Below are 14,000 nucleotides of genomic sequence, written 5' to 3' on the forward strand. Positions count from 1 at the left end.
GTAAAAAAGCCTGAAGCATTTTTGTAAGGATTGTAGGGAAAGACCTGCCAAGGAAACTGGAAAACTTATTTATGTATGCGACAACGGTGGCAAGAGTCTTACTAGCGCAAGGATGGAAGAATGAGGAAATCCCAACCAGAGAGAAATTGATGGACTATGTGGAATTGGCGAAATTGACACACAAACTACGTGATAAGGACAACTGTGACCTTAAAGAAGAATGGGAACCTTGTACAAATTACTTAAAGAAATGAGAAAATGAACTGGACTCCTTGACAGGTTTTGAATAAACATACACAAATTTTTTATTGGTAACATATTCATAGATAAATTAAGGATCTTTACAATTTTATAATGTGCAGAGAATAATATGTGCTGAAAAACCAGAGAGAGGAGCTGAGGGAAGTCTGGGGAGGGGGGTCGGGGGGTTTCTTTTGGGGGGAGGGGGGATGGGAAAAAATAGGGGGGGAGGAATGAAGAAGATGTATTTTGGATAAATTGTTATGTTGAAATTCTTAATAAAAATATATTTTTTTAAAAAGAAATAAAAGTACAGTGATACCTCAGGTTAAGTATTTAATTCGTTCCGGAGGTCTGTTCTTAACCTGAAACTCTTCTTAACCTGAAGCACCACTTTAGCCAATGGGGCCTCCTGCTGCCGCCGCACCGCCGGAGCACGATTTCTGTTCTTATCCTGAAGCAAAGTTCTTAACCTGATGCACTATTTCTGGCTTAGCGGAGTCTGTAACCTGAAGCGTATGTAACCCGAGGTACCACTGTATTTCTCCAAAGGTATGAATCCCAATCAGCTGTGCTTTCTTCATTGACTGCCTGACCTTCCCCAAAGGTCCCTCCCAGGGGCTGGAGGCAGCACAATAACACAGCAAGGCAGCCCTAGAGCAGCTTGCCATTCTACAACAAGAGCAGAACTTTAGCAGGCAGCCTGGATGCACGTAAACTCGAAAACTGGCTCCCTCCTTCGAGGAAAAACCAGCCAAGTTGCCGCAACCAGCTGCTTCCAGAAGGTGGATGTTTTTTTATTCAAGCCAAGGAGCTGCCACTGTCTGGCTGCCGCCCTGCCGTAAGCCTCCTGGGCTAGCCACCGGCCTGTTACGCGGTGCAATAGAGTGCAACAAACAGTGGCGTAGCGTGGGGGATGCAGGGGGGGCCGGCCGCACCGGGCGCAACATCTGGGGGGGGCGCTCGCACTCGCAGCTCTCTGCCCCTACCTGGCTCACTCACTCTCTCTCACTGCAGTGCTGGCTGTGCGAATCCGATCCGAGCCGCCGGGTTGCCGCCCACTGTGGAGGGGGGGGGGGGTGCCAGGCGTGCGGTGCGGTGCGGTACGGAGAGAGAGCGAGGGACTATCTGGGGGAGGGACAGTGCAGCGGGGGGGGGGCGCAAATTACTTGCCTTGCCCCGGGTTAGGGGGCGCAAATTACTTGCCTTGCCCCGGGTGCTGACAAGCCACGCTACGCCACTGGCAACAAAGACTGGTTGGTAAGCAACCACAGCCTTCCCTGAATGTCCAGAGTCTTTTGTGGTTGTACAACCCAGGCAACTCGAGAAGCGTCTTCTCCAGATTATATACTTGCCTTATTTCCCGCAGTGTCAAATTGCCATGCAAACATTGTCTGATGGAAGGATTGCTTCCTCCCCCCTCACTGGGAACGTCATCTTTTTATTCATGGGTAGGCAAACTAAGGCCCAGGGGTTGGATCTGGCCCAATTGCCTTCTAAATCCGGCCCATGGACGGTCTGGGAATCAGCTTTTTACATGAGTAGAATGTGTCCTTTTATTTAAAATGTACCTCTGGGTTATTAGTGGGGCCTGCCTGTTGCTTTTACATGAGGAGAATGTGTCCTTTTATTTAAAATGCATCTCTGGGTTATTTGTGGGGCATAATACAGTGGAAGCTCGGGATGCAAATGTGATCCATGCAGGATGCATGTTCACAACCGCAGTGCCTGCAACCTGCAGCAGCGCATCTGCGCATGCATGGGTTGTGATTTGGCGCTTCTGTGCATGCACAAAGTGCGATTTAGTGCTTCTGTGAATGCGCGACCGCCGAAACCTGGAAGTAACCCATTCCGGTACTTCTGGTTTTCAGCGGTCCACAACCCAAAAAAATGCAACCTGAAGCGCCTGTAACCAGAGGTATGACAGTATATATAGTCTGGCCCTGCACAAGGTCTGAGGGACAGTGGACCAGCCCCCTGCTGAAAAAGTTTGCTGTGTTCTCATTTCATATTCTGTGTTCTCATTTCATATTTTTGTGTTGTGAACTGCCCTGGGATCTTTGGATGAAGGATGGTATACGAATGTAATAAATAAATAATAGTAATAAAATCCACCTCCCTCCCCAAGCATTCAGGAATCCCTCAGTTTCGTTCTGGGAACGATCCAGTTGCCTGTAGGAAAATGGACCTGAGCACAAGAGCACTCTACCTGCCTGAGGTTTCCAGCAACTGGTGTTCAGAGACATTACTGCCTCCGACTGTGGAGGCAGAGAAAAGCGTTCATGGCTATTAGTCATTGACAGCTATATCCTCTGAGAAAGACCCAGGGCCTGGAATTGTCCGGTTTCCTAAGTGCCGTATTTTTCACCCCATAGGATGCACCGGCCCATAGGACGCACCTAGTTTTTTGGGGGGGAAATAAAGGGGAAAAAATTATTCCCCCCCCCCCCCAAGGTGTGCTGCACTAATCCTGAAGCTTGGGGCGTGCGGAGCTCAGCGCGCCCCGAGCTTCTGGGTGCCGGCAAGGTCTCCGCCTAGCCGTGGGAGAGCCGTGCGGCTTTCCCACAGCTAGCAGAATGCTGCGCTAATCCCGAAGCTTGGGGCGTGCGGAGCTCAGCGCGCCCCAAGCTTCTGGGTGCCGGCAAGGTCTCCGCTAGCCGTGGGACAGCTGGGTCTCCCACGGCTAGCGGATAGCTTCCTGAAGCCTGGAGAGCAAGAGGGGTCGGTGTGCACCGACCCCCCTCGCTCTCCAGGCTTCAGCGAAAGCATGCATTCACCCCATAGGACGCACACACATTTCCCCTTCATTTTTGGAGGGGGGAAAGTGCGTCCTATAGGGCGAAAAATACGGTAGATGGAGCAGAATTTGGAGCATGCCCAAATTCACTTGGAGGAGTTCAATGGCTGCTGATAGCGAAGCTATTAGACTCAATTAGCAAGAGATAAGCGAGGGAGAGCTGTAAAACTCAAACCAGGAAATGGCCACTGTAACCTGAGCTACGGAGGGAATCAGATGCAAGAAAAGACCACAGCAGCCGCCGATGTGGAATACAAAAACATCACTGAAAACAAGCTTCTTCCCCGGAATAACATCAACCCTCAGGTATTGGCTGAGCACCTGGAGTCTTTTGCATATAGCACACACACCTGGGCATTTTCATTTTGGCACTGTGTCAAACTTGGAAGCCGATACCCACATGCAAACGTTCAATGCTCCAGTCGCATCTTGCCATCCACAAATCACCTGCAAGGACTGCCACCAGTAGGGGGCCGGTCCACTGTCCCTCAGACCTTGTTGGGGGCCAGACTATATTTTGAAAAAATAATAATGAACGAATTCCTATGCCCCACAAATAACCCAAAGATTTGTGGTTGTTTAGTCATGTCCGCCTCTTCGTGACCCCATGGACCAGAGCACGCCAGGCACTCCTGTCTTCCATTGCCTCCCGCAGTTTGGTCAAACTCATGCTGGTAGCTTCGAGAACACTGTCCAACCATCTCGTCCTCTGTCGTCCCCTTCTCCTTGTGCCCTCCATCTTTCCCAACATCAGGGTCTTTTCCAGGGAGTCTTCTCTTCTCATAAGGTGGCCAAAGTATTGGAGCCTCAGCTTCACGATCTGTCCTTCCAGTGAGCACTCAGGGCTGATTTCCTTAATAATGGATAGGTTTGATCTTCTTGCAGTCCATGGGACTCTCAAGAGTCTCCTCCAGCACCATTCAAAAGCATCAATTCTTCGGCGATCAGCCTTCTTTATGGTCCAGCTCTCACTTCCATACATCACTACTGGGAAAACCATAGCTTTAACTATACGGACCTTTGTTGGCAAGGTGATGTCTCTAACCCAGAGATGCATTTTAAATAAAAGGGCACGTTCTACTCATGTAAAAACACGCTGATTCCCAGACTGTCCGCAGGCCGGATTGAGAAGGCGATTAGGCCGGATCCGGCCCCCGTGCCTTAGTTTGCCTACCCATGCCTTAACCTCACTGCAGCATAAGAAAAGGAAGACTCCCTGGTGCGGACTCTCAATAGGTGTGGAGCTATATTCATTTATTTTAACTGGTTTGCTAATACACTTTTCAGGCTGCAAAGCCCTCCCCAAGAAGGATCGCAACACGTAAAAACATCAGTGATAAATACAAGAAGCTCCAACATCAAAACCATCAGCTAAGGAACCCTGGGAAGCTGTCTTATACCAAGTCAGACCATTGCTCAGTATAGCCTGCACTGGCCGGCAGCAACTCTCCAGGGTTTCAGGTGCCGAGGTTTTCTCCAGCCATAGTTGGAGGCGCCAGGGATCAAAACAGGGACTTTCCCACAACCAATAATAAAATAAAATAAAATTAATGCCATGGGAAGCCTTCCATGAGATTCTCAGTTCAGCCTTCTCAGTTATATGCCTGGTATGAGGTTCTCCTATGAAGAGCTTCACAGCTACACTTTGGATGAGGGGACATTTCATAGAATCATAGAGTTGGAAGAGACCACAAGGGCCATCGAGTCCAACCCCCTGCCAAGCAGGAAACACCATCAGAGCACTCCTGACATATGGTTGTCAAGCCTCTGCTTAAAGACCTCCAAAGAAGGAGACTCTACCACACTCCTTGGCAGCAAATTCCACTGTCAAACAGCTCTTACTGTCAGGAAGTTCTTCCTAATGTTTAGATGGAATCTTCTTTCTTGTAGTTTGGATCCATTGCTCCGTGTCCGCTTCTCTGGAGCAGCAGAAAACAACCTTTCTCCCTCCTCTATGTGACATCCTTTTATATATTTGAACATGGCTATCATATCACCCCTTAACCTCCTCTTCTCCAGGCTAAACATGCCCAGCTCCCTTAGCCGTTCCTCATAAGGCATCGTTTCCAGGCCTCTGACCATTTTGGTTGCCCTCCTCTGGACACGTTCCAGTTTGTCAGTGTCCTTCTTGAACTGTGGTGCCCAGAACTGGACACAGTACTCCAGGTGAGGTCTGACCAGAGCAGAATACAGTGGCTGCTCCTCACGCCACCAACGTCCTGAGGACAAGCCCAGAGCAATTCTGGCCTGAAAGCAAAGGATGTTTCTTGATCTCTTTCTCTCCAGGAATGTTCAGGGTGAGGCTTCATTACTGTGAATGGCCTTCGGACCTTAGGGACGCACTCCCCAGCCATAAAACACTTGAGCATCCCTCAAGGCAGCCATTTAAAACTGCTCAGGGACAGATGTAGGTTTGAAGGTCAGGGGCCCTCAAAGCAGAGGGCCCCAGCAGCAGGGAGCTGAGTGTAGCCGCCATCTTGATTTATCATCTGTGCCCTGGAGCTAATTTAGGGTTGCCCCATGTCCTCATTTCCCAGGACGCATCCTGTTTTTCATGGGCATTTAAAATGAGAGTAGTCATAGCGATCCATAGTTAAAAGTAAAAGTTGGTGAATGTGTCCTCTTTTTTTGCTCTTCAAACTATGGCATCCCTACCTGTACAGTGGTACCTCGGGTTACATACGCTTCAGGTTACAGATTCCGCTAACCCAGAAATATTGCTTCAGGTTAAGAACTTTGCTTCAGGATGAGAACAGAAATCATGCTCCAGCCGCACAGCAGCAGCGGGAGGCCCCATTAGCTAAAGTGGTGCTTCAGGTTAAGAACAGTTTCAGGTTAAGTACGGACCTCTGGAACGAATTAAGTACTTAACCTGAGGTACCACTGTATTATGGAAAATTCAAATGGTGACTAGACCAAGCTGAGGCTGTTCAGAACCAAAAGATGTTTTTCAAAGGGATTCTCAAAGCAGGTTGGGACAACAGGCCTGACAGCAAACCAAGGTTTCGACTTCCGAAAACCAAGGCATGGCTTCCAATTGGCCGCAGGAGCTTCCTGCACTCAATCGGAAGCTCCAAAAACGTTTGCAAACCAGTGTTCGGGAGCCAAAACGTTTGAGTCACAAAGAGTTTGAGAACCGACCTATGTCTGTACTGACACCGGCTGGTCCTACCCCTAGGTAGAGTGAGGTAGCTTGGTTGTCAGTAAAGCTCAGCAGGGACAAATTTGACTCAATGTGTACTTATAGGTGAACCTATGTAGTTCGCATTGTCCAAAATAATACGCGGACTGACATACAGCCACCCTTTACAATTCATGCATCTCCAAATTCCGCAGCGCGGTTCTCTGGCCAAGTAACGTGTACCAAAATGCCAGAGGAAAAAGTGGGCACAGAAATGCATGTACTGTAAACAATTTTACATTTGTGTTATAGGCTAGTTTCTAAACATACACACCCCTCTGCCTCCTCCATCCAGACGAGCAAGAGGTGTTCCTGGAGTCTGAGGACTCATTCCAGCCAGGCAAAAATATTTGAGGATATGAGGGATGTGACTTGGAGAAACGGGGCGTCATCTGGGAGGAAGATTGAGGTTCCTCACATGAAAAAGAAGCCTGCTAGTTCAGACTGAGGGCCCACCTAGGCCAGGATCCTGTTCTCACAGTGGCCAACTAGGTGCCCCAAAGCGAAGCCCAGAACCAGGACCTGAACATAGCAGCCCGTCTCCCCAGATGGCTGAGCAGACTTTATTTAGTTTGTATATTTATGCTCTCTTGGTTACATGACTTGAACACTAGCAGAATTAACCCTTAACCTGCGCACTGAATGATCCCTGCTGTTGCGCTTTCTTCCGCCATTTTATTACAGTGGTACCTTAGGTTAAGTACTTAATTCGTTCCGGAGGTCTGTTCTTAACCTGAAACTGTCCTTAACCTGAAGCACCACTTTAGCTAATGGGGCCTCCTGCTGTTGCGCGATTTCTGTTCACATCCTGAAGCAAGGCTCTTAACCTGAAGCACTATTTCTGGGTTAGCAGAGTCTGTAACCTGAAGCGTATATAACCTGAGGTACCACTGTATATGTCCCCGCTTTTCTTGAATGAATGCGTTCAGTCCTTCACGAATCTGGACACTCCTTTTTTTTAAGTCATCCAAGCAGTTGAGGAACTTTACAATGTACAAACCTAGCGTTGAGTCCTTAGCTGAACCGGGCTTCACCTATGCACCAGTGACCAGGTATTGGCCCTTGATTTGTAGAGCGGCCTGCTGTAGGTCACGTCTCTGACAAACTTGTCGGACTAGAAATCTGAGTGTTTCCCATGCTGAGCAGCCTGCAGAGGGAAATCCTTCCTCTCTAGGGAAAGCCTGGAACGCTCATTGCCCTGCTGTACCCATTCATTTTATGCATTTGCAGTCAACAGCAAACTAATGACCGCCCATAGCATTCCTCTTGCTGCATTGTAATTACTATTATTTATTCCTCCTCTCTATGGTAAATGCAGTGTGCTGGAGTTGCGCGGGGCAGTCGCAGGTCAAGGGCTAAGTCTTGGGGGGGGAAGCGGGGGGCTTGAATCGGTGGGGCTTACAATCCGATCCTGCCTGTATTGACTACTACAACATGCCACATGTGGGGCTGCCCTTAAAGTCATCATGGGGTGGGGGTTAGAAGGAAGGTGGCAGTAAACCACACCATGCAAGTTGGAATTGACTCTTTGTTTATCTTGTGATTTAAAACAAAACAAAACATGGCGTCTGGGAAGATGGAGTCCCGGATTTTGGCTTCAAAGTGTTCAAATCTCCTTGTGAGAGATTTGTGGGATTTCCTTCTATGCTTCCTGGGTAGAGGCAGCTGTTTCCCTTATGCGCTTTCTGTGAAGAGAACCTCCCCGCTTCTGTGTTTACCATGAGGGAAGGAGCCCTTTACCTCTTTGAAAAGGATTACTACAGATTGCGGCTACTCTGTGTGTGTGTGTGTGTGTGTGTGCTCTGCTTCAACACCTAGCAGTGGGAGCGACCTGGATGCAGAGCAAGCCCTAATACAGGCATGTCCAAAGTCCATTTCGGGGACCTAATCCGGCCCGCTGGTCGGTTTAATCCGGCCCCTGTGGCAGTTTATTTCCTGGGGTAAAATCCTAAAAAACCCTCAACAACTTCAATCCTAAAAAAAAATCAACAACTTTGGTTAGCCCTTTGGTTGGCCCTCACGGCCCTTCACTTCATCAAATCCGGCCCTCTTTGAAAAAAGTCTGCACACCTCTCCCCTAATACAACACCGGTCCTGAAAGACCTACATTGGCTCCCAGTACGTTTCCGAGCACAATTCAAAGCATTGGTGCTAACCTTTGAAGCCCTAAACGGCCTCGACCCAGTATACCTAAAAGAGCGTCTCCATCCCCTGGACACTAAGGTCCCACTCTGAGGGCCTTCTGGTGGTTCCCTTGCTGTGAGAAGTGAGGTTACAGGGAACCAGGCAGAGGGCCTTTTTGGTAGTGGCGCCTGCCCTGTGGAACGCCCTCCCATCAGGTGTCAAGGAAATAAACAACTATCTGACTTTTAGAAGACATCTGAAGGCAGCCCTGTTTAGCGAAGTTTTTATCGTGTTTTTATTATGTTGGGAGTTGCACAGAGTGACTGGGGAGGCCCGGCCAGATGGGTGAGGTATAAGTAATGATTTATTTATTTATTTATTTATTTATTACTAATGGGGACCTACCCAAAGGCTGCGTAGAAGTTCAAGAAGGACACTGACAAACTGGAACGTGTCCAGAGGAGGGCAACCAAAACGGTCAAAGGCCTGGAAACGATGCCTTATGAGGAACGGCTAAGGGAGCTGGGCATGTTTAGCCTGGAGAAGAGGAGGTTAAGGGGTGATATGATAGCCATGTTCAAATATATAAAAGGATGTCACATAGAGGAGGGAGAAAGGTTGTTTTCTGCTGCTCCAGAGAAGCGGACACGGAGCAATGGATCCAAACTACAAGAAAGAAGATCCCACCTAAACATTAGGAAGAACTTCCTGACAGTAAGAGCTGTTTGACAGTGGAATTTGCTGCCAAGGAGTGTGGTGGAGTCTCCTTCTTTGGAGGTCTTTAAGCAGAGGCTTGACAACCATATGTCAGGAGTGCTCTGATGGTGGTTTCCTGCTTGGCAGGGGGTTGGACTCGATGGCCCTTGTGGTCTCTTCCAACTCTATGATTCTAGGCGATTAGGGTCTGCATAATCCGGTTTATGACAAGAGATACAGCTTTCAGGAAAGCCTCTCTCAAGCCATAAGGCCATCAACTTTACTGGAACCATATAACCCAACGGTGAGTGTAAAAGTAGACTGGGACACGTTTTTAGATCTCTGCGCAATTGGCAGTCCATTGCCAAGGGGTTCTGCTTCCTAGACATTTAACAAAAGCAACAAGAAAAAGTCACCATTTCCTCTCAACTCACAGCTGCATCCGCCAAACAAGTAGACCTACTTAAATGTGCCCAAGTTGGTCATATCCATTAATACAGTGGTGACTGGTAAGTGAAAAGGCAGCAGAGCCAACAGGAGACCCTCCAAGTGTCTCTATTTTCCAGTTTCTGGTTGGATCCTGGAACATCCCACTTTTCCTTAAAGGTAAAGGGACCCCTGACCATCAGGTCGTGTCGTGACCGACTCTGGGGTTGCGGCGCTCATCTCGCTTTATTGGCCGAGGGAACCGGGCGTACAGCTTCTGGGTCATGTGGCCAGCACGACTAAGCCGCTTCTGGTGAACCAGAGCAGCGCACAGAAACGCTGTTTACCTTCCCGCCAGAGTGGTACCTATTTATCTACTTGCACTTTGACGTGCTTTCGAACTGCTGGTTGGCAGGAGCAGGGACCGAGCAACAGGAGCTCACCCCGTCGTGGGGATTCGAACCACCGACCTTCTGATCGGCAAGTCGTAGGCTCTGTGGTTTAACCCACAGCGTCCCCCTCTTTTCCTTAGGACATCCCTATTGTCATGAGAGAAATGTTTGAGGGTGTGGGGTTATGCAACCCCGGAGTCAAGGAGATAAGTAACTACACAGCCTATGGAAGACAACTGAAGGGTGTACAGGGAAGTGTTTTTTATGTTTAATGTTTTTATATACGTTGGAAGCTGCCCAGAATGACTGGAGCAACCCAATCAGATGAACGGGGTACAAATAATAAAATTATTGTTATAAGAATTTTGAGGTCTCACATATAGAATATTCATAAATGCACACATATCAAAATATATGAACAATGTGTCTGAAATAGTATGGGAGAGCAATCCTGAAGCCATTTTGACTCTCCCAACAACCTCAAATATTCCTCTGCAGTAAGGGAAGCAAATGGGAAAAGTCTTCCCATTGTCTTTTTGCTGGCAATTCCTGTCTTAAGGGCGTGTATTTGTGTATGAATAGGGTGAGCCTGTGACCTGGATTCAGGAACTAAAGTATTAACTATCACAAAAGAATGGCCAGACTGCCCAGGTAATGCAATCAGTGACTATTATCAGGTATCCTGGCAAACAGGATTTCAGCTGTAGACTGCCTCCTTCTGTTACATATGCATGATTTTTTGGGGGGGGATCTTGGGCTACAGGGTGGGCAATTTCAAAAGCCTATATAGGGGCTTGTGCACCATTGTTCAGGGTTCTCCTCCCTCCTGCATGAGGTGAGTGGGGACCCTGCTGCAACAGTTCCTTGAATAAAGATCCGGCTTACTAGCTGCTTTGCTTCTCAATATATTCTGGTTGGCCTATGTTATTTCTCATACCAATAGGGAACTCGCTTAAGGACTCTACAGTGGTACCTCTGGTTAAGAACTTAATTTGTTCTGGAGGTCCGTTCTTAACCTGACACTGTTCTTAACCTGAGGTACCACTTTAGCTAATGGGGCCTCCTGTGGCCGCCACACAATTTCTGCTCTCATCCTGAGGTAAAGTTCTTAACCTGAGGTACTACTTCCGGGTTAGCAGAGTCTGTAACCTGAAGCGTTGTTACCTGGGGTGCCACTGTATATGTGCTCTGGAATACTCCATAAGGGAAATGGAGCAGTTTTTCTTATAACATTGTTATTATGGAATACGTCCTTATTGTCATTGGATAAATGTTGGACCATAAAGAAGGCTGATCGCCAAAGAATTGGTGCTTTTGGATTATGGTGCTGGAAGAGACTCTTGAGAGTCCCACGGACTGTAAGAAGATCAAATCTATCCATTCTGAAGGAAATCAGCCCTGAGTGGTCACTGGAAGGACAGATCGTGAAGCTGAGGCTCCAATACTTTGGCCACCTCATGAGAAGAGAAGACTCCCTGGAAAAGACCCTGATGTTGGGAAAGATGGAGTGCACAAGGAGAAGGGGACGACAGAGGACGAGATGGTTGGACAGTGTTCTCGAAGCTACCAGCATGAGTTTGACCAAACTCCGGGAGGCAGTGGAAGACAGGAGTGCCTGGTGTGCTCTGGTCCATGGGGTCACAAAGAGGCGGTCACGACTCAACAACAACAACAAATGTTGGAGGGTATGCAACAGTGGCTGGAACCAGAGCCATTGCCAGGTGAGAGCCAGCTCCTTATTTTGCCTCCATCGTCCCCTTGAACACTCGGCTTTTCCCCTTACAGAACTCAGCAGGGAGGACAATGGAAGGGTAGGAAAGCATTAAATAAACAAGTGTGATGACACCAAGCGGAAATGGTGTAGTACACCTTTAAAAAAAGCCTTGGGTTTCCTCATACCAAACCACTCTGGCCATGCATCTGACTGGCTATGTTTCCCCATAAGAACCACAAAAGCAACGATCCAATTCCTTCCTGCTTGCTGCTTGCTGCTGCATTTATTTAAGTACAGCATTTGCTTAGGGTGTCTCCAAAGTTTCAGGTATTTTGCAGGACTGAGCCAAGCGCATACAGGAGGTTTAAGTTAGTGCATTTAAAGCCCTCTATCCCCCTAGTGAAACAAATCCAAAAAAAGTGCAAAAAGTAGACTTTTTGCAGTTTGGAACATGGCAGGGAAATCCACTGTGAAGTGTGGAACAGGTGAATGAGTAACAAGGAGATGCATGAATGCTCCTTGCCATATAACCGCCCTGTGAACAAATTGGAACGAATGTTCAACAAAGGCTGTGCATCATCGAGGCACCGCATAAGCTTTGTTCAACAAATCAGGATGAATGCTAAATAATTGAATTGTCAGCAGGAAGAGGAGACCTGAAGCTCGCCGTTCTTTGATGGCGATGTGGCAGGTGCAAATCGCCATGTTACCCCGGTGTGTTTTGTGTCTGGGTTGCAAGAAAGGTGAAATCACTCTATTTTTAATGGCCGATATTTTATTCTGAGGCATTCTGTTCCCAGAGGTGCACAGATTCACAGCTATAAAACTTAGCTCTAAATAACATGGGGCACAATAAAGAAGAAGGTACCTCTGAGCCCGTGCAGAGTCTCTACCTCATCTCACTGAGAGATCACAGCTGGCCATCATATTTCAGGTTTTCAGAATGTTGTGGGGGGAGAGAGGGAGAGATTTCTCTCAAGATAAGTACTCAGGTGTCACCTGGTGAAGTTGTTGTCAGTAGATTTGAGGAGGACATGAAATAAGGGTGGTTTTTTCCACACGGTGCACAAATTCCTATGGAGCTCACTGCCACAAGCTATGACAATGACTACTGCCTTTTGGCAACTTAACCCCTATCAATAAAACTCCAGAGAGAAGCTGGAGAAACTACCATCTACAGAAACACTGGAATTCCCTGCCTTTTCACATCTGGTGGGCATCTTCACTGTACGCTTTTCGGTACCTGCTTAAAACAACTTAGAATAATAGAATAGAATCATAGAATCATAGAGTTGGAAGAGACCACAAGGGCCATCGAGTCCAACCCCCTGCCAAGCAGGAAACACCATCAGAGCACTCCTGACATATGGTTGTCAAGCCTCTGCTTAAAGACCTCCAAAGAAGGAGACTCCACCACACTCCTGGGCAGCAAATTCCACTATCGAACAGCTCTTACTGTCAGGAAGTTCTTCCTAATGTTAAGGTGGAATCTTCTTTCTTGTAGTTTGGATCCATTGCTCCGTGTCCGCTTCTCTGGAGCAGCAGAAAACAACCTTTCTCCCTCCTCTATGTGACATCCTTTTATATATTTGAACATGGCTATCATATCACCCCTTAACCTCCTCTTCTCCAGGCTAAACATGCCCAGCTCCCTTAGCCGTTCCTCATAAGGCATCGTTTCCAGGCCTTTGACCATTTTGGTTGCCCTCCTCTGGACACGTTCCAGTTTGTCAGTGTCCTTCTTGAACTGTGGTGCCCATATATTATTATTTCATTATCACTTTTATTCACTGTTCTTTTTAAAATTAAATTTGTATACTGTCCTTCATCCGAAGATCTCAGTGTGGTTCGCAACAGCAAAATTCAACATGAGATTCCAAAATACATAATAAAACAAAAGCAAACCATGTTGACACATTTTAATCTCTTTTTTTGTTCATTGCTGGTTTTAATTGCTCTTCAAATGTTTTTAAACTGCTTGTTTTCAACTGCTTTTCGTTGATAACGTCAATATTTCTGGTAAACTAACCGGAAGTATTTGTTATGTTCCAGCATGTATATACATGTAGTTAAATAAAACAAAAATCAAAGCTAGCTTATCTCCTGCTTCCATTTAAAGAGAGTTTTGTTCCCTGAAGACGGAAACTGCCCTTTCCATAATAACCTTGATTGACTTTATAGGCAGCTTCATTTCCTTGTCTCGGTCTGGACTGAGGTGAGCAAATATCCGCCTTATTCACCTTTTAGATCTTGTTCAGCTACACACCCTCTTGGATAAACACTCCAGCCTTTTGCCTTAGGACCACAGCCTGCCACAACACCCCCCCCCCCAAGATCCAGGATACCACCCCCAAGAGTCATCTAGTCCACCCCCTGCAATGCAGGAATCTTTTGCCCAGCGCAGAACTCGAACCCGCAACCCTGAGATTA

At 47.5% G+C, this 14,000-nt stretch overlaps 2 protein-coding genes across 3 annotated transcripts in view; both read right to left on the reverse strand.

The window, feature by feature from the left end:
- The window catches only part of SLC44A4 (solute carrier family 44 member 4), a 58,476-nt gene that overhangs the window by 37,594 nt on the left and 6,882 nt on the right, over nt 1–14,000 (reverse strand). The gene's annotated exons all lie outside the window — the stretch shown is intronic.
- ZBTB12 (zinc finger and BTB domain containing 12) overlaps nt 4,152–14,000 on the reverse strand; it is an 86,475-nt gene continuing 76,626 nt past the window's right edge. The window contains exon 4 of the mRNA XM_083425991.1: nt 4,152–4,223. The gene's annotated coding sequence lies outside the window, so the exon portion shown is untranslated. The remainder of the gene's footprint in view (nt 4,224–14,000) is intronic.

The sequence above is a fragment of the Podarcis tiliguerta genome (assembly GCF_965153285.1).
Source record: "Podarcis tiliguerta genome assembly, chromosome: 2".
NCBI lineage: Eukaryota > Metazoa > Chordata > Lepidosauria > Squamata > Lacertidae > Podarcis > Podarcis tiliguerta.